Genomic DNA, 19,578 nt, shown 5'->3' with positions numbered 1-19,578 from the left:
AGCCTGCTGCGGTTCCTGTTGCGCCCAGGTGCTGGCTGCCGTTCTTTGCTGTGCCTCGGGTCATCCAGTTGGCTGCTCCTTCCACCACATCTAAGTGTGGAGAGGCGGCTAGTGCGCATGCGTGCACCGATTTACCCCAGCCAGAGTCTAAGCCCCATGTTTTGCCTAGTGAGCATGCCCAGCCTGATTGTGTTATTTCTGAGACTAAGTCCTCAGTTCAGGCTACTGAGCATGCTCCCACAATTAACCCTAACAGCCTCTTTGCACAGGTACTTGGACTTCGTGCTGTGTCTAAGTTCTGGGATGTGCCTACTGAGCATGCTCAAACTGATAGTCTGCTTTCTGAGCCTGTTGCTCAGGCTACTGAGCATGCTCAGGCACTTAGTGCATCAGAGGCTAGGTCCGGTAAGGACCTCACTGAGCATGTCCGTGAGGTGGCAGGCCCTGATAGGGCAGAGGGTGTCAGGTGTCCTGATGACGTGGCAACTCTGGACTGGCTCGCAGAAGCCCTCCCCTATGATCTGGCACCTCATCATTGGTCGTCAGACGATGACTGGTGAAGTGTTTTGGGCGTGGCTGCCATGAGGTCATCAATGATGTGGCGGTTCCGGATAGGTCGCATGTGACGTCACTGATGACATGGCACTCTGCTATTGGACCTTGGTGGTTCCACCCTGGGTTTGGGGCAGACCCAGGTTATAAAAGGGGCTGGAGACAACATGGAGGTGCGCAGTCTTCATTTAGAGTTCTTGGTGGCATAAGCCTTGTTTTAAGCGATAGGTAGGGCTAGGCGAACGGTGCCTGTCACGCCAAGATTCGTGGCTCAGCACATGAGGGTCAGGCGCCGTGTTTCCTTGCTACCGTTCCTGTTGTGCTAGAGCAGTCCAGAATACCTGTTGCGTCACCTGTCCGAGAGTGCCCTCTACGCACACGGACAGTGTACCTGCTGCGCTACCTGTCCGGTTGTGCCCTCTACGTGCACGGACAGCGCACCCCAGAACCCCTGTGAAGTTAACAGGGTGTTCCTGGATCGGGTGTGTGAACATTATTATCCTCCTCGGCTCCCAGTCAAATGCTACTGGTGTGACAACCTGGTCTGACGTGTCCTTTACACAAGTGGCCAGTCGAGTGGTGGCCAGAAACGCTAATCGGAGGACCACTCGGCCTGACATGTCTTACATACGTGGCCGACAGGGCGCTGTCGCAGCGGTCTTCTCGGTCAACGCTAACTGGTTACCATCCGGCCTGACGTGTTGTTACACACGTGGTCGGAGTAGTGTCCGCTCCACCGAAATGCTAACTGGGTTGTCGTCCAGTCTGACGAGTCCCTACACACGTGACCGGTTCCTTGATTTATCTCAGAGCCATCCAGCTCTATAGTCTCCGCCTTACCCACAGGGTGCCAGCAGCTCCATTACCATCTGGAGCACGGTGGGCCCCGACTGGCGATTGGGATATATACCCCTGGTCCTAATCTGCCGGTCCCCCCGTAACACAGGGCCTACAGACCCCGACCAGGCTTGGAGTCGCCATTAGAGGTCAAATCCGTCAGTGACCGGAACTCCAGGGGTTTCCTAACAGCCAAGACCCGATTGAAGGCAACCGTCCGACCAGCAAAAGGAAATACAGCTACCGCCACAGCTAGAGTTCCAAGGGCCAGAGCCTGCGGGAAAAAGGGCTCCTCCGGCACATACACACGCTGGGGAGCGGGTTACCGATGGGAATCCATCGAGACCGAACATACACAAAGGTGCAGGGAAAGGCAGCCACCACTAACCGTCCAGGAGAAGCCACAGCGGCCGGCTGCGGGACCCGTCCATCCAGCCGTTTGGTTTACCAGAGACTTTGCGTACCTTTGTGGCTGAGTGAGTACTACCGTGCCGTCTGGCACCGCGCTGCGCAGACCAGGCGACCCTGCACCTTGCCAACCCTGCCTCCCCGTCACCTCACCGGGCTCCGGGACCTCCAACCCCTACCCATGGAGGGGGAAAACAACATCCCAGCTGCTCCCTGCCATCGCTCCCAGGATCCCCGTTACCAGCAGCGGTGATGCCCAACCTCACCACAACCCGTGGGTGGCGTCACGGACCAAATCCCCAAACCAAACTACCCCCTTTCACTCACGGGCGAGGAGCGCCGCTCGAGTCCCCGGATCCGGCCCACCGCTTGAGCCACCCAGCAGCCATCGCAGCAGCGCCGGACCTGAGCGCTAGCGAGCACAGCGCAGTGGCGTCCTCCCCGCCCATGACAACTTGGCGTCACGAACAGGATCTTACCGTTCTACCGGCTGGTAGAAGTGCGCCTTGTGCCCCGCCGGCGGTGTCCGGCCAAAAAATTTCAGAATCCGCCATCTTGGGCGCGAAGATTTTCCCGCTCGAGCGTCTTCTCGAGCAGTGGAGGCGCGAAAGCCGAAGCCCCGCCCCTGAAGAGGAGGTGCTGAAAAAGGCTAAGGGGGGGAAGGATGGCGTCCGGCCGCATGTAAACCGAGGCCATAAAAGCAGGGACGCCAGGACTCTGCCGCCATTTGGTTCCTGGAAGATACCGCTGCCAGCTTGCACCGTCCGTCCGGTAGCCCCGTAGTCCCCGAGCCCGCGCCCGGCACCGCAGCATGGGTAGAAATCCGGACCGTCCGTCTGAGCAGCCATCTGCAGGTGAAAATGCAGCTCCTCCTGGAGGAGTGGGAGGCCTACATTGCGGATGTGGTGGCGGCCATATGGAGACGCGAGCCGGAGGAAGACTTGGAGGAGCGGGTAAGCGACCCACGCCCCTGTCTCCCTACAGGATCGGTCGCTGCGGCTGAGGGGCCCGGTCTGCGCCCGCTCACCCTGCTGCCTCCCCAGCTACTCGTGTTGGCTGCTGCCGCTCCGCCACTAGGCCCGCTACCCCTACAACCGGTAGCAGAACCCTGCCTGTCCGCCCGAGCGGACCAGCCTGCAGAAGAGGTCCGCAGACGACCCGAACAGTTTTCTTGGAAGTTCCCGAGGTCAGCGTCAGTCTGCGAAGACACACCGGTGGCATCGGAAGTGACCGCACCCAGTACCGTCCCGGCTTCGGTGATCCGCCCCGTCCAAGAGGAGGCTCAGCAGGTGAGGACCCATGTACCCATACCCCACGCCTCGGCTGAGGCTGCGCTGGGTCGTCGCTGTGAGGCAGCACCCCAGGCCATGACACCGCGGAACCTCCCACAGAGGACGCCAGTAGTGGGCAGTGTGAAGGAGGCCCTGCGGGGCCCGACCCGCGCGCAGGGGCAGGCAGATGCCCCTTACTGGGACAGGGAGCTGAGCCAGCTGGGCCGGGAAATCGCAGAGAGGGAGAAGCAGAAGGCTGAGATGATAGCCCGCTCGATCCAAGAGAAGGAAAACCTCCGCAGAGCCACCTTCCGGGTACGTGGCCTGATATACGAGGGCCAGGTACGAAGATTCGACCCCCGCCGGGAGTATGGATTTATTTTCGAACCGGGCCTGGAGGCCGAGGTGTTTGTGGCCCGCCGGGATGTCAATGCCCATCTACCAGAGGGCCACCCGGGCCGTAACTTGCTCCCAGGCGATCTGGTGACATACACGCGGCACTGTGGAGAGAGGGGCTGGTATGCCCTGGATGCAAAGCTGAGAGGAGGCCAGGAGGCCCAAGAACCGGCCCAGCCCCCTCCTCCGTCCTGTGGTGTGGACTTGAAGTAAGGCAGCGGTCCCTCCGTTGCACCGTTGTCCCCGTTGGGACCACCAGTACCATTACCCTGTTAAGTAAATGAATGAATCAGACCGAGCAAATAACCTGATTGACACCGTGATTGACCCGGCCGTTGCCGGCAAGTTGTCCCCGCAGGGACCCTTTTTTACCGTTGGCAGGAGAAACTCTTCATGGACATGCCTGAGAACTTGCAGGGCACTCACGAACTGGTGGGATTGTAAATAAGTTGGGGGCATGTTTTCCGTTGCTGCCTCCGGAGAGGCAGTTTTGGAGGATGGGCCTGGAGAGAAGTGATGGCCCAGGCCCGCCACTACCGCAACCGGTGGCGATCCTCCGGGGGTCAAGGGTCCCCCATGGACGTGGGGTCCCCTGAAGTGAGAGCCGGGTGTGAGGCACCGTACCCGTTCCCGCTTGGGCAGCCTGGATCCGGACTGGGGTCAAGGGGTGCTGTCCACTTCTTAGGGGCAGCATCAGGGCTAGGTTGCTTGGGTGGGAGTGCGGAAGCCGTCCGTCCGTTATTATTAAAAATGAATATATATATATATATGTGTGTTTTGCAACGTTTAAGTGACATGCCTCTCGTAAGGGAAGATTTGAAATCCATACTGTGTTGTTTTTATATCTTTACAGTTGAAAAGAAAAATAAAACCGGCGATGGATGGGCAGCCCGCGGACGGTCTGCATTTAACCAAGAGGGAATGTGGCACCCTGGACTAGCCAGGTCGTCACAGGTACTACAACACACCCCCCCTCCCCGAGACAGGCACATCAGCCAGACACAACATCCTTGTTGCCTCCCTCCAGGGGCTGATGTCCACACCAGGTGGGGTGGAGCCAGGCAGTTGGTCCCACTTACTGAGGAGTTCACAGTCCTGGAGGCGGGAAAAGGAAGTCAGATCAGTTAGGGAAGTACAAGTGAGAGGAGTGAAGTAGTGGTGAAGGAGTAAAGAGGAGTAAACTGACCGTGTCCGGGTGTGTGGCCCGGGCACTAAGAGCAAGGATGGCAGACGGTGGTGGCCGTCTGCAGGAGAGGCAAATCAACGCGGAACCGTAGGACCGGGGTCGGGCGGTGGCCCGCTGGTACCGAATCGGGGAGTGAAGTGAAGCCAGCACACCCTGGCAGGGCCTGCGGACCCCGACCAGGCTTCGAGTCGCCGTTAAGAGGTCAAATCCGTCAGTGACCGGAACCCCAGGGATTTCCTAACATCCAAGACCCGATAGAAGGCAACCGTCCGACCAGTAGAAGGAAATACAGCTACCGCCACAGCTAGAGTTCCAAGGGCCAGAGCCTGCAGGCAAAAGGGCTCCTCCGGCACATATACATGCTGGGGAGCGGGTTACCGTTGGGAATCCATCGGGACCGAACATACATAAAGGTGCAGGGAAAGGCAGCCACCACCAACCGTCCGGGAGAAACCACAGCAGCCGGCTGCGGGACCCGTCCATCCAGCCGTTTGGTTTATCAGAGACTTTGCGTACATTTGTGGCTGAGTGAGTACAACCGTGCCATCCGGCACCGCGTTGCGCAGTCCAGGCGACCCTACACCTTGCCAGCCCTGCCTCCCCGTCACCTCACCGGGCCCCGGGACCACCAACCCCTACCCACGGAGGGGGAAAACAACATCCCAGCTGCTCCCTACCATCGCTCCCGGGATCCTCGTCACCAGCAGCGGTGGTGCCCAACCTCACCACAACCCGTGGGTGGCGTCACGGACTAAAATCCCCCCAAACCAACCACCCCTTTCACTCACGGGCGAGGAGCGCCGCTAGAGTCCCCGGATCCGGCCCACCGCTCGAGCCACCGAGCAGCCATCGCAGCAGCGCCGGACCCGAGCGTTAGCGAGCGCAGCGCAGTGGCGTCCTCCCCGCCCGCGACTCTTACACACACAAAATACGCTACCCCATCACTACACACTCCTGCCTCCCCTCCTGCCTCGGATTACAGAAACCACCCCTGCCTGTCACAAAGCTGTGTTCCTTCACAAATGTTCCCCGTTATGTGGCCTCAGCTCCTTTCCACTCATCCCCATTAATTAAACCTGTCTCTTCGGCTCCTCTATGGAGTGCTTACCGCTGCCTGATGTATCCTGTGTGGCGCCCGCAGCACTGTGATACACAACACATGGGAAAGAGTGGGCACAACTACACCAAACATGTACTGGAAAATCCAGAATAATGGAATGAAGCAAGAGGAGTGCCATGTTGCATGCAAAAAATGTGAAAAAGTTTATTAATAACACAGAGAAATATTATTAAAATATGGTGCTGATCACATCATGTTGCTGCACGTCAGGGGCGGGGCCCAGTCCTGGCACACTGTTTAAACGTATTTACGTCTGAAAGACACAAATACATTTGAATAGGAAGGAGGAAGCTGCAGTCACCAGCCGCGCTCCTCAGCAGTGTGTGCATGCTAGGCACACTATCACACAGCAGGGCCGGCACAGCACAGCAAGCTGCCTCCTGGTCCTGCTGCAGCTAGTGGGCCCAGCATGAACATACTGCTGAGGAGCACGGCAGTGACTGCAGATACAGCAGCCCACTACAGGTATCGGCCCACTACAGGGATCGGCCCATCTGGCATTTGCCAGAATTGCCCTATGGTCAGTCCGGGTCTGACTCCGTGACAAACCCAGCTCTGCTGTATTGCTGGGACAGCTTTGCTTCAATATATTCTATGATTCCCATTTGCTCCTTGCTGTTCTGCCATCACAGCTTCTATTTTTCCTTCAGGACCACCATGGTGCACCAAATTCATAATTGCTCATCTTCACCGAGAACTTCAAATATGCACCTCACCAGGTAAGACATAACGTGCTGTAAAGGGTCTATACAGTGAAATTATATACTGAAATAAGCATATAAATATAAGATTTACAGTGCCTTAACAAAGAAAGTCTCTGAAAGGAAAACCATATTATAAAATGGAAGGTTTAGTGAGCTAGATGTTTACCAAAGCACTGTTCAATTTGCCATGTTTGTCATGCTGTATATAGCTTCCATGGTAAGGTCCCAATGCGTTTACTGCCATCCTAGAAAAGAAGTCAAAACACTTATATCCCTAAGTTGTGACATTTATTCAAGAATTCCCATGCACTCTTACAGCTCTGCAAACTCTTAGGAGTTTACTCTTCGTTTCAGCTCTACAACAACACAGTTTGAGAAAACTGCTTTAAATAATCAGAATAGCATCTCAGGAAACAATATTTCTAAAAACAATATTTTATTTTAATTACTTAAAAGTCCCTTTAAATCATTTAACTCTCAAAGTGAAGGCTCCTATTAAGCATACTATAAAGTATTCAAAACACAAATATGGTTAGGTTTATACAGATATGACTTTTATAAACAAAAATTTATTTCCCAAATTCAGTAATGACTATTTTACTTCCGGACATTGAGTCCACAGGAAAACATTTATTCAATTGTCTTGTTACAAAAGAACTATGTTCCTTCTAATAATGACAGTAATTGCTGACTTCTTCATAGAACATATAATTCATAGTCATTAGTCTAAGTAGAAGTTGTATATTAAAATAATGTGTAAAACATTTAAGGAAATAAATGAAAATTAATGTGTTCTTTCAATAATTCTAATTATTTAGATTGAGGTTTTAATATTAATTATGCATCTGCCAGACAGATGTTGCTAATTTTGGCCTTAAGAGAGCAGCATATTTCTCCATTATGCCTTAAAGCATTCTAAATTATGGTTTCATTTAGGGTTACAGAATATATTCAATATACTGTATGCATTCATTTATATCTTATGGCTTTTTTTAAAACTGTTTTATCAATCATCAATCTATTTTTTTTTTTTTTAAATTAACCTGAGGCTGATTTTGCACTCCCTAGATGGGACCTTCCCCTATTCTCCCTCACATGCCTAGTCCCCTACTGGCCCTGAACTCTGTCACGGTTTTCCCTCCCCGTCCATATGGCTAGGGGGTGAAACCTTATCCCGGGCCTCACTTTCGAAGCTGGGATTCTTTAAATACTATCATCTCCGGTGGACTAGCACCGGCTATAAGCTTAGTGCTGCTTTCCCTGTGAGTGCTGGTCCTGTAAGGGTGATCCTGATCCGTTCCCTCTCTGATCCCTAAGCCTCTATCTGTTTTCTGTCTCCTAGTCGTTCTGCCTTTCCTCTGTCCCACCTTCTTCCTTCCCACAATAACCCCGGTTGTTCCCCCTCTCCTACTTCCCCACTCAGTTGTTTCCTCTGGTACTGACCTCGGCCTGATCTCGACTCCTCCTCTGCTAGCTCCTCCGGTCTTCCTACTGCCTGTACTGTGTATGACCCAGACCCGTGTGATCATCCTCCCGCATGCTCCACAGCTTCAGCTGTCCGGCTGATGCTGGCAGACACTGCAGCAGCACACACTGGGAGTTCCCCTCCTTGCTCATTCAGCTCCGTGTAGTGTCTTTCCCTGCAGGACTCCAGCTCCCCCTGCTGGCAGCCTGACAAACTCATCCTGATTAGTGAAGGCCAATGAGACGCTAATCTTGTCACTGCACCAAGACAACACGAGAAAGGTAAAACAAACAGATGGGGAAAGACACAACATATAATCCTCCACAGCTTGTCCAGCAGGAACTTCTCAGCTGCAACAGAAGAGACATCTCAGCTTCTCCAAAGACTGGCTCCTTCAAGTGGAGAGCAATAGGAATGAGCTATAGGGAGGAGTGAGGCGCGGTTATTTATATCAGAAGGGAGTTGGCTGCAGCTGAGGTTACAATTACCTGTTAGATCACTGCAGGATAGAAATTAACCTTGCATCTTCTGTACCGGAAGGAGTAAAATATGTTCAAACGCAGGATAAACAATGAGCGGGCACTAAAGTGAATGTACGATTAACAATACTCTGTGACCTAATCCCAGATACAGGAGACAGTGCTGTCAATCAAAGCAGAAATTGGGGAGATACATTTATAACAAGTAGGTATGAAGGAATTGCTCAGCCATGCCATAGAGTACCAAGTCCTTGTTTTCTGTATTTAAATAAAGAACAATTTCTGGAAAACGTAGCAACAGAATAAAATAATTTTTATTATGGCTATTGCCTCTATAAGGCACTGAACTTACTGTATGCACTCATTTTATAGTGACTGTTTTAATGTTATGCAGAAATGAAATTCACATGGACAACATACCTGTTCAAAATAAAATTATTTTTCCCGAAGAAATAGTTATAGCGTATATTTATTCATATTTAATCACTTTGCGTCCCCTAGTATATGATTATTTTCATGACTGGCAAAAAATCAAGTCATAATATATTATATGAAATTATTCTGAAATGTAATATTCTACCCACAGACGACATCCTGTCCTGTAATTCTTGGCTCTTTGTTTTATTGTAAAATAAATGGAAGTCTAACTAGCCTATATGCTTTGCTGATCCATTAGTAAATTGATAGATCATACGCTTTCTTAGTATCATCTCTTGGCAACAAAATCACTGTTAGCTTTTTCTCATAAAGGCAATTCAATATATACAATCAAATCATTTGTTTTGTTTGAAATTCAGCAGTTACTGGGAATAAGATACAGGGGATGACAGTGAGAGTCCGTGCATGTCTGTCTGATGTAAGAAGTTGAAAAGGCAAGTGACATTTCACAGTATAGGCTCAATTCCTATATGTATTATTATTGTCAGAGACCCACTGAGAATGGTAATGAGCACAGACAACTTTGCAGCAAAAATATACTGCAGGGGTTTTGCTGTGATTTTGTAAAATTGTGGAAAAAATACAACATAACCCTAATTTGTGAGCACAGCCTTGAAGTAGATTTTTCCTTATTCTGTAGTATGGAAATTTAAAAATACAGCCTGTAGATTTTTTTTTTTCTGTAACACTGAATAGTAGGTCAATTAAACCCCTATCATATCTGATACTGTATCTAAGCAGAGTGCCATTAAACCCCTTCACAGGGTTATTTTCTGTTTTTTGTTTTTGTTTTTTGCTCCCCTTCTTCTAAAAACCATAAATTTTAGGTTTTTTTTGTCAGTCTTGCCATATGAGGGCTTGTTTTTTGCGGGATGAGTTGTTTAAATTAAACCATGTGTTTTACCATATAGTGTACTGGAAAATGGCAAAAAAAATTACAAGTGTACAAAAATTGCAAAAAAGTGCGATTGCATGATTATTTTGGGCGATCAATCCCTTAAAGAGAAATCCTGATTTGTTAGCCTGGCGCTCCTAGAATTATTTCAGAATTCTTATTCTTTCAGAGTTTTATTGGATTCAAAAAGGTATAAAACAGTATACATCTGTAGGTCCACAAAAAAATTTATCGCGTTTTGGCTGCAATATCAAGTAAGTAGCCTTCCTCAGGTCAGGACTCAACCTCTGGGTCTGCGGCAGCCAACGTGGTGAACAATTCTGCTTTCATGGTAGTTGTGACCCTCACAACTCCACCAGGTGAGTGGCTCCATGTATTTTATTCTAGTCCACCAGGATAAGACACCATCTGCGCCTTTGTCTCTTCCAGAAATAATTTAATAGGAAATACATCATGATAGCGACAGGAGTCCTCACATGACTCGTCACTACCATGGCAACCATCGGCTTCCTGTGATCGCATCACGGGGCCTCCGATAGGCAACGAAGAAAGGCGCGTTCTCTGTCACGACTATTTAAATCATGCTGTCACATTTTGACAGTGCAATTTAAGGGGTTAAGAGGCTTGAGTGGATCGCGGATTTAACTTTGCCTGTTAAGCTGGTGTCACACACAGCGACAACGACAACGACGTCGCTGCTACGTCACCATTTTCTGTGACGTTGCAGCGACGTCCCGTCGCTGTCGCTGTGTGTGACATCCAGCAACGACCTGGCCCCTGCTGTGAGGTCGCCGGTCGTTGCTGAATGTCCAGCTTCATTTTTTGGTCGTCACTCTCCCGCTGTGACACACACATCGCTGTGTGTGACAGCGAGAGAGCGACGAAATGAAGCGATCAGGAGCCGGCACTGGCAGCTGCGGTAAGCTGTAACCAGCGTAAACATCGGGTAACCAAGGGAAGACCTTTCCCTGGTTACCCGATGTTTACGCTGGTTACCAGCCTCCGCTCTTGCTGCCAGCGCCGGCTCCTGCACTGTGACATGTGGCTGCAGTACGCATCGGGTAATTAACCCGATGTATACTGTAGCAAGGAGAGCAAGGAGCCAGCACTAAGCAGTGCGCGCGGCTCCCTGCTCTCTGCACTGTGACATGTAGCTGCAGCACACATCGGGTTAATTAACCCGATGTGTGCTGCAGGAGAGCAAGGAGCCAGCGCTAAGCGCGGCTCCCTGCTCTCTGAACTGTGACATGTAGCTGCAGCACACATCGGGTTAATTAACCCGATGTGTGCTGCAGGAGAGCAAGGAGCCAGCGCTAAGCGCGGCTCCCTGCTCTCTGAACTGTGACATGTAGCTGCAGCACACATCGGGTTAATTAACCCGATGTGTGCTGCAGGAGAGCAAGGAGCCAGCGCTAAGCGCGGCTCCCTGCTCTCTGAACATGTAGCACAGCGACCTTATGATCGCTGCTTCTGCTGTGTTTGACAGCTAAGCAGCGATCATAACAGCGACTTACAAGGTCGCTGTTACGTCACCGAAAATGGTGACGTAACAGCGACGTCGTTGTCGCTGTCGTTTAGTGTGAACCCAGCTTAAGCCACACATGGTTGCTTTTCAAATCAGCATACATGTACAGGGATCACCACCGGTTCACTGCAGCAGCCAGCGGTAATTACCCCAAGATTATTTAGGATGTACCAAAGTAACCATTGTTTTAATTTTTATTTCATGAACCAATGCTGCAAATGAAAATAACAAGCTCTGTAATATATCTTAACAGAGAAATTTGCTTCTTTAACCTCCTGGATTAATCAATCTTTTTCAATTCATGGGTAAAATCTTTATTTCGTGAAGACAGATTTCCCATTACTGAGGTAGGAGAATTGGTGCTCAAATAGTTCTATGTTGAAAGGAGCGGGAGGAAGTAGAGACTAACAAACTTTCGGATGCAAGTTACCCTTAAATGACAGATACAGTTCTTCATAAACCTTTATTAGGACCAAATGCCATCTTTTCTCTCAGTAATGTAAGAATCTGTTTTTATTGAAGACAGATTTTAACTGGGAATTGAGGATTTTTAAATTGAAAGATCAGTCCTACTGTAGAAAGGATTGAATTTATCTGATCATATACAGTATATTAAATAATTTATTTTCCTATGTACTATTGGTTTCTGAAAAAACAGTGAAATAGCTGTCAATGAAATGACTTTAAATTAATGAAATTCATTATCTGGTTGCTATTGTTAGGTCAGCCATTGGATTTGTTGGGGTTTCAATTTTAGTACATAGTATTTGCCAATGAGATGTTTCAAGGAAGTCTTAATAATTTCCACAGACCCATACAGTAAAGCTCAGTACTGTTTAGCAGTGGCTATTTGTACTACTATAGCTCAGCCCTGGTTGTAACAAGTTGCAAAAGTAGGCAGACCTGCTTCTAGTACTGCGGAGCTGTGTCCGGCAAACGATGTGAGAGGCTCTGCCATTACCGAAGAAGCATGGTCCCCTCAAATAGCTCATTGCCAGAGTACTAAAGGCCCCTCACCAATCTAATGTTGATATCTTAAAAAAAAGGCAGGCCATCAATTTTACAGCCAAAGTTTTACCAATACACATGTGAGCTTAAATTAATTTTCCTACAAAGTTCATTTTAATCAATAGATCTAGGAACAAGTTAAACAACTGGATGTGTTTAACATCTTTGTGACCTGGGACGTTTATGCACATCCTAGGTCGCCTCCCCAGGTCACTGTGGGCTTGCGCGGTAAGCCCACTGTTCTAGCCACACATGTCTGCTGATCTGATTGGAGAGCCACCTGTGCCTGATAAACCCGTGTATCGCAGTGTGAAACTATGACAGCAGGATCCAACGTGCTCCAGCGGGATTGCACCATTCCCTGCCGCCATCAGTGGTTACGTGGAGTGATAATGGGGTGCCAAAGGGTTTGCATGGCAGCGTGGGGTCAGACGATGATTCCTGCCATGACATGTTTACTATTAATGCCGGCAGAGTGCCTGCACTCTCAGTAACACAGCATTTCAAAACAATCGGACTGTGCAGTCATAAAGTCCACTAAAAGCACTAATAAAATCAGCATCAAAAGTAAAAAAAGAGTTTTAAAAAACAAAAAAACCTAAGTTTAAAATCACTTCCGTTTTGCCCCATTGACAATAAAACAAGAAAAAAGACACATATTTGGTGTCACCATATTTAGAAATGCCCGATCTACCAAAATCTAAAATCAATTAATCTGATTGTACACGGCATAGGAAAAAAAAATTCTAAACCTCAAAATCACGTTTTGTTTCGTCACCACAACATTGCATTAAAATGCAATAACAGGTGATTAAAACATTGCATCAACCCAAAAATGGTGTAATTGAAAATGTCAGCCCCAGATCCCGAAAAATGAGAATGCTATGGGTCTTGGAAAATGGCGACAAAAGCTCTATCCTTTTTTTTTTTTTTTTTACAAAAATCTGATTTATTTTTTCAACACTTGGATAAGAATAAAACTATACATGTTTGGTATCTACAAACTCATACTGACATGAAAAATCATAATGCCAGGTCAGTTTTACCATAAAGTGAATATAGTAAATGAAAAAACAAAACCATCATGCAATTGTACTTTTTTTGCAATTTCACCACACTTGTCTCCCATTTTTAAGTATACTGTATGGTAAAACTAATGGTTTCATTCAAAAGTACAACTTGTCCCACAAAAATCAATCCTTCATATGGCTATACTGACAGAAAAATAAAAAACAGAGAACAGTGGTAGAAAAAGGGTTTTCATAAGCCGCGCCAAATGATCACTGGTTCAAGTAGTCCGATTAATGAATCTTTATTTAGCACAGGTCTACGCGTTTCTGGAGGCTCAGCTCCCTTCCTCAGGACCGTCAGGCATAAGATAACATCTAATGTGCGGCTTATGAAAACCCTTTTTCTACCACTGTTCTCTGTTATCTGCCACTCGGGTTGCTGCTGCCGTGATCCAATTCATCCATGCCTTTACAGTAGTTGTGACTTTCACAACTACATCTGGTGAGTATTATTGCTCCCTGTCCTCCTCCCCATACATTATTGGGGTAAGACCCTATTGCGCTTGTTTTTCCACAGCTCTTCCTTTATAGAAAAATAAAAAAGTTATGGCTCTTGGAAGAAAGGGAGGAAAAACGTAAACGAAAAACAGAAAATTGATGGGCATGAAGGGGTTAAATAGAAATGTTCCTGTGCTGAAATAATCTTATACATTTGCTCCTACTGTTTCTAACAGTACAGGGACATGGGCAGGGGAAGAAGTAAAAAAAAAGTATACAGACATTACAGCATGTGATCACAAATAATTTTTTCTTTGAGGTAAAACATTTTTTAAAAAGAGGCAAGGAAGTGTTTTACCTCACAAAAAGCAAAAAGACTCAGTTATGATACTGTGCTGTAATGTCTTTTGCAGTTTTACTTCCTCCATGCCTTGGAGCTGTGGTATGATGAAACTAAAGCGGGCTTTACACGCTGCAATCTCGCTAGCGAGATCGCAAGCGATCATACCCGCCCCCGTCGGGTAATGGTATTTGAGGGGCAAATACCCCAAAACAGCTGTTTGTGGATGGATACCATGTTTTGGAATAGGTGGTTTCCTTGACTGGAGACTTCCCTTCCCATGGTTTTCCTTCCCGGCGAAAGACCTGGCTAGTTACCTGCCAGCATTGAGAAACATGTGATGGTGTCTCCGTGGCTTCTTTGTTTTGCATATTTCCCAGGGGGCATTGCTCTAGAATCACTGCATTGAGAAAACACGTGATGGTGCTCCGCAGTGCTGGATGTTGATCTTCCTGAGGTCAACCATCCTTACCTATATAGTCTTCTACTAGGCATTGCTCCCACTAGCCAGTTTCCTACTCCACACTGATGAGGGGCAAATACCCCAAAACAGCTGTTTGTGGATGGATACCATGTTTTGGTATAGGTGGTTTCCTTGACTGGAGACTGGCCTTCCCATGGTTGTTCCTTCCCGGTGAAAGACCTGGCTAGTTACCTGCCAGCGTTGAGAAACATGTGATGGTGTCTCCGCGGCTTCTTTGTTTTGCATATCTATCTATTCATACATTGCTTACATATCTCTCTATACATTTCTTGCTTGAAAAAGGTTGGGAACAACTGAAATGTCGGAATGCCATATTGGCTATTAAAGTCCACTTTTTCTTAACTTTCTTTCTGGAGTGCTGCAGCAGTTGTGACACAATCAGAGTTTAAAAATATAGCATGTAGCATAGCTCAGAAAGCTGCTCCCCTCCACATCACATCTCTCTGTGTACATTGTATATTGATAGTGATCTGCTTATCAGAGAAGGGAATAGGCGATCCAGGTCTCATGCGGGCACTTAGTCTGGACAGTGATAATCTCCTGCTGATAAAACACTCATTGAATAGAAATATCAGCGCACTACCTAAAAAATGAAACATTACTAAAAATTTATCAGGCCCCAACCTCATGCTATCCTTGGATTACAAAATAAAAACCTCCTGGCAGATTCCCTTTAAGGTTTGTAGAAGCGTGATAGACCCATTTCAATCCTGACAGTTCCCTTAATTCAACCTTTAAGAAGGAACAGTCATGTAGGTTTTTACATATACTGATGCTTAGCCTCTCCTAGAGAAAGCCTATCCTTAGTTGTCTGCTGGCCACTTACATTACTACCTGTACGGAAATAACACTGAAGCGCTGTAGTACATTATATATAGTGAAGGGTGAGCACTACAGCGCTCAGTGGTTGGTACTCTTAAGGATGAGTGAACACAATGATGCTTGAGTGCTCATTACTCAAGCTGAGCAGTTCAGACGTTTGGATGGGCATAACTCGAATGACAAGTATAATTGTGAAAAGTGAATGATTGGGTAGTTCAGCTCTCTACCCACATACAACCAGTCCTAAACAGAGCATTTCTGGGGGAGGGAGGGCAGAGTTATTAAAAAAAAGTGTTGTTTTTACCCGCAAGGAGAGCCATCTAGAGACTGCAAGTCTCCCTGGGGTGCCAGCTCCCATCATGCAGTGAAGTGAGCCTGTGTCCTGTGTTTGTGTGAGCACCCATGATACTAGGCCGAGCACCCTGATTCTCGATCAAACACAGAGCACACACACCCATCATGAATTGCTTTTATAAGATGTGGATGTGCGATTGTGTTTTAAATTAGATGTGCAGACAAATATAAGGTTTCATTATCCATTACTGTATGAAATAAAGCACTTTTCCTGATGGAGTGGGATTAGTTACTTTTCTATTAAGCAGATGTCCTCTGATATACCATAGCTTGGCACATTGCACTTCAGCATATGTGGCATTCATTCAAGTATCTAAAGGCTGCTTTACACGCTGCGATATCGGTACCGATATCGCCAGCGTGCGTACCTGCCCCCATTGGTTGTGCGACACGGGCAAATCTGTGCCCGTGTCACACAACATCGCCCGGACCCGTCACACATACTTACGTGCCCGGCGACGTCGCTGTGACCGGCGAACCGCCTCCTTTCTAAGGGGGCGGTTCGTTCAGCGTCACAGCAATGTCACAGCAGCGTCACTGAACCGCCGCCCAATGGAAGTGGAGGGGCAAAGATGAGCGGGACGAACATCCCGCCCACCTCCTTCGCTCCGCATTGTGGCCGGGAGGCAGGTAAGGAGAGGTTCCTCGTTCCTGCGGTGTCACACGGCGCGATGTGTGCTGCCGCAGGAACGAGGAACAACTTCGTTACTGCTGCAGTAACGATATTTGAAAATGGACCCCCATGTCACCGATGAGCGATTTTGCACGTTTTTGCGACGATGCAAAATCGCTCATAGGTGTCACACACAACGGCATCGCTACAGCGGCCGGATGTACTTCACAAAATCCGTGACCCCAACGAGATCACTGTAGCGATCTCGTAGCGTGTAAAGCCCGCTTTAGGCTCAATGTGGAGTGAGCAAAAATGTCTCAATATTGACAGCGGCAATCCAGGTACAAAGCAGTCACAAATGTCTACAATAACTTTTGATAGGGGATGATTACAATCGATGACACTTTAATCAAATAAACAGCTTAGTTCAATGTTTGTGCAAATAACTCTTTATCGGATCCAAACTCAACCAATGCCAGCAAATGCTATGAAGGGGGATTTACTAATCCTCGATCAGATAGTGCGTCTGGTGGTTACTTAGGAAATGGAATTTGATTTTAGTAATTTCATGATAACCTCTGCTTTATGAGATAACATTTTACACTGAGAAACTGAATGAATCAGATTAACTGCACATAAAAAAATGCTTTGTTTTTTTAACAGGTTAAACATTAATAATTTTCCTTACTAAATTCAATGTCACAAGATTACATATAAAATATATAGTTACATATAAAACACACTATAAAACTAGTCACTGATTTTTAGTAATATTTATTGATGTAAGAGATTGTAACAAAGAACATGTTTAAATGTCTTGTCAAACCTGTCAATTTTCTATAAATGGCAGGAACAAATTGAAAACTCTAAAATCAGGCATGCTCAGTCATTCTAAACCCCATGAATGCAATGTAGGTAACTCCTGTTACTGAGAGACCAGAAGAGATGAGCGGACCCGTGGAAGTTGGGGTTTCCTGAATTGAACTTGAACCTGGACCTCAAACCCCACCTAAGTCAATGGGGACCCGAACTTTGGTGCTGCAAAATTAATTTAAAATGGTTGTAGTAATGGCTAAGGGGCTGCAAAAGGAAACAAAATGGGACTATGAGCATGCCAATTTCCCTGCAAACAAATGTGGATAGGAAATAAATAAAAAAAATGACGTGGGGTTTCCTTATATCTTAAAGAGCCCGTGTTCGAGTTCAAGCCATACATCCCTAGTGATGTTGTTACAAATACAGTAACCTCATTGCTATCATTAATTACCGCAAATAGATGCCTGGAATTTCGTATCATCAGAGACACATTTGATTTTGTTTCATTCTACTTATCTGGCCGCTACAGTCAATCATGACCCTCAGTGATGAAATGACAGAAGAACAGCACATCATCACTTTCAGTCATCATAGAAACAGCATATTTTAAAAAAAAAAGCCATTCAAGCACCAATGAAAATGCAAATCAAAATACTGGTAAGCCATGTTTGTGGATCGAGCCTCAAGCCTCATGTACAGATTCGATTTTCACATACATTGGCAATCCATGCATTTCATGGATAGTACTCATACAGGTGATTGTCCAAGGAGCCATTCACATGCCAGTGATTTTTCACGGGCCAAAAGTTCCACAGAAAATAAATGAGACATGTCCGATATTGATCCAAGGGTCGGATCAAAATCGAAAATGCGAGTCGAGTGTATGAGTCTGTGAAAATATCGAACTGCTGACATTCGAGTGCTGGCTGATTTTCACGGACGGTCTGAATGGACAAGGTGGTGATTTTTTTTTTCATTTCTACACGCATGAGAAACACAGATAACACTCATACCACACTATGATCAAAGTTTTAGGCCTCATTCACTCTGGACAGGTGAATGAGACCTAAAACCTTTTTCATCTCAGACACAGTTCTACAATAAATAGGCCACATGTCAACATACCCAAACAATAATTACAAAGAAGTCATTGAAACACATTCATTTAGGCATATTGTGACAACAATTTAATCTGTAGTCTGAGAAATATTCTTGGATAAGATGGTTAATGTCAAAAATATTAAATAGCTTACTGTTCTCATTATCACACCAAAATAAAGAATAATTTATTATGTTATGAAAGTATCAATGATATATTAATTGCTTTACAGATAAATGAAATACTGCTTGATACAGTGAAATTTACACGTTTTGATGAATTGAAAACAAGCATAAATCAAAAACTTGATCCAATTTCCAACCACACAGAGAAAATAGCAAAAGTAGAGATTTGATAAATCAAGTTAAAGGGAACTTAGCAGCCAATGTATGTAAAGCGCTGTGGAATTAATAGCGCTATATAAATGAATAAAATGATTATCATTATTATTAAATTGTGCTCCCCAAACCATAGGCACCAAACAGAGCCTGGGCCTTTCAAAGAAACCATAGTTTGAAGCGGTAGAGACCAGTAATGGGCGAGCGTTCTTGACACTGTTCGGCACTCGATCAAGCATCAGGGTGCTCGGTTACTCGCTGTGTTCTGTATAGTCTTGCAGATGTATCATTTGTGAGACATTGAACACAAAGCACAGGGTCGCATCAATGATGATTGGAGCTGACAGCCCAGTGAAAGACACTTGCAGTCTCTGAATGGTTCTCATCGGGGGTAAAAACAACATTTCCAGATGTAGTGTGTACAAAAAACTAAACTCTGCCCTCTCTCCCCAGAAATGCTATGTGTATGGCTGGCGGCATGTGGGTGGACACCTGACCTGCCAAATCATTGACTTCCATAATACTTGTTACTCGAGTTGAGCCCATCCTATAGTTTGACCTGCTAGACTCGAGTAACAAGCACTTGAGCATCAAAGTGTTCATTCATCATTACGAGTACCAAGCACTGCTTGCCCATATGTACTAGAGATGAAACTAGTCTGTCGGTGCCCACTGCTAGCTTCTTATTCCACTTGTTCAGTTAATTGACAGGTCTTTCTCATGTCTAAGTGTCAATCAAATGGAGCAGTACAGCCAGGTATTAATTCATGCTGCCCTTTGTTTAGTTAGCATGACTCGACTAACAGATTCCATTTAACACTTTCAAATCATCGCAACAATAAAGGAATTTTAAAACAATACATTACAAATTTCATCTAAGACCAATGCACAGAAGTATTATATTTAACATTATAAAAGCT

Source organism: Anomaloglossus baeobatrachus, chromosome 3 (genome assembly GCF_048569485.1).
Source record: "Anomaloglossus baeobatrachus isolate aAnoBae1 chromosome 3, aAnoBae1.hap1, whole genome shotgun sequence".
NCBI classification, from domain to species: Eukaryota; Metazoa; Chordata; class Amphibia; order Anura; family Aromobatidae; genus Anomaloglossus; species Anomaloglossus baeobatrachus.
Note: the sequence above shows the minus strand (reverse complement) of the source record.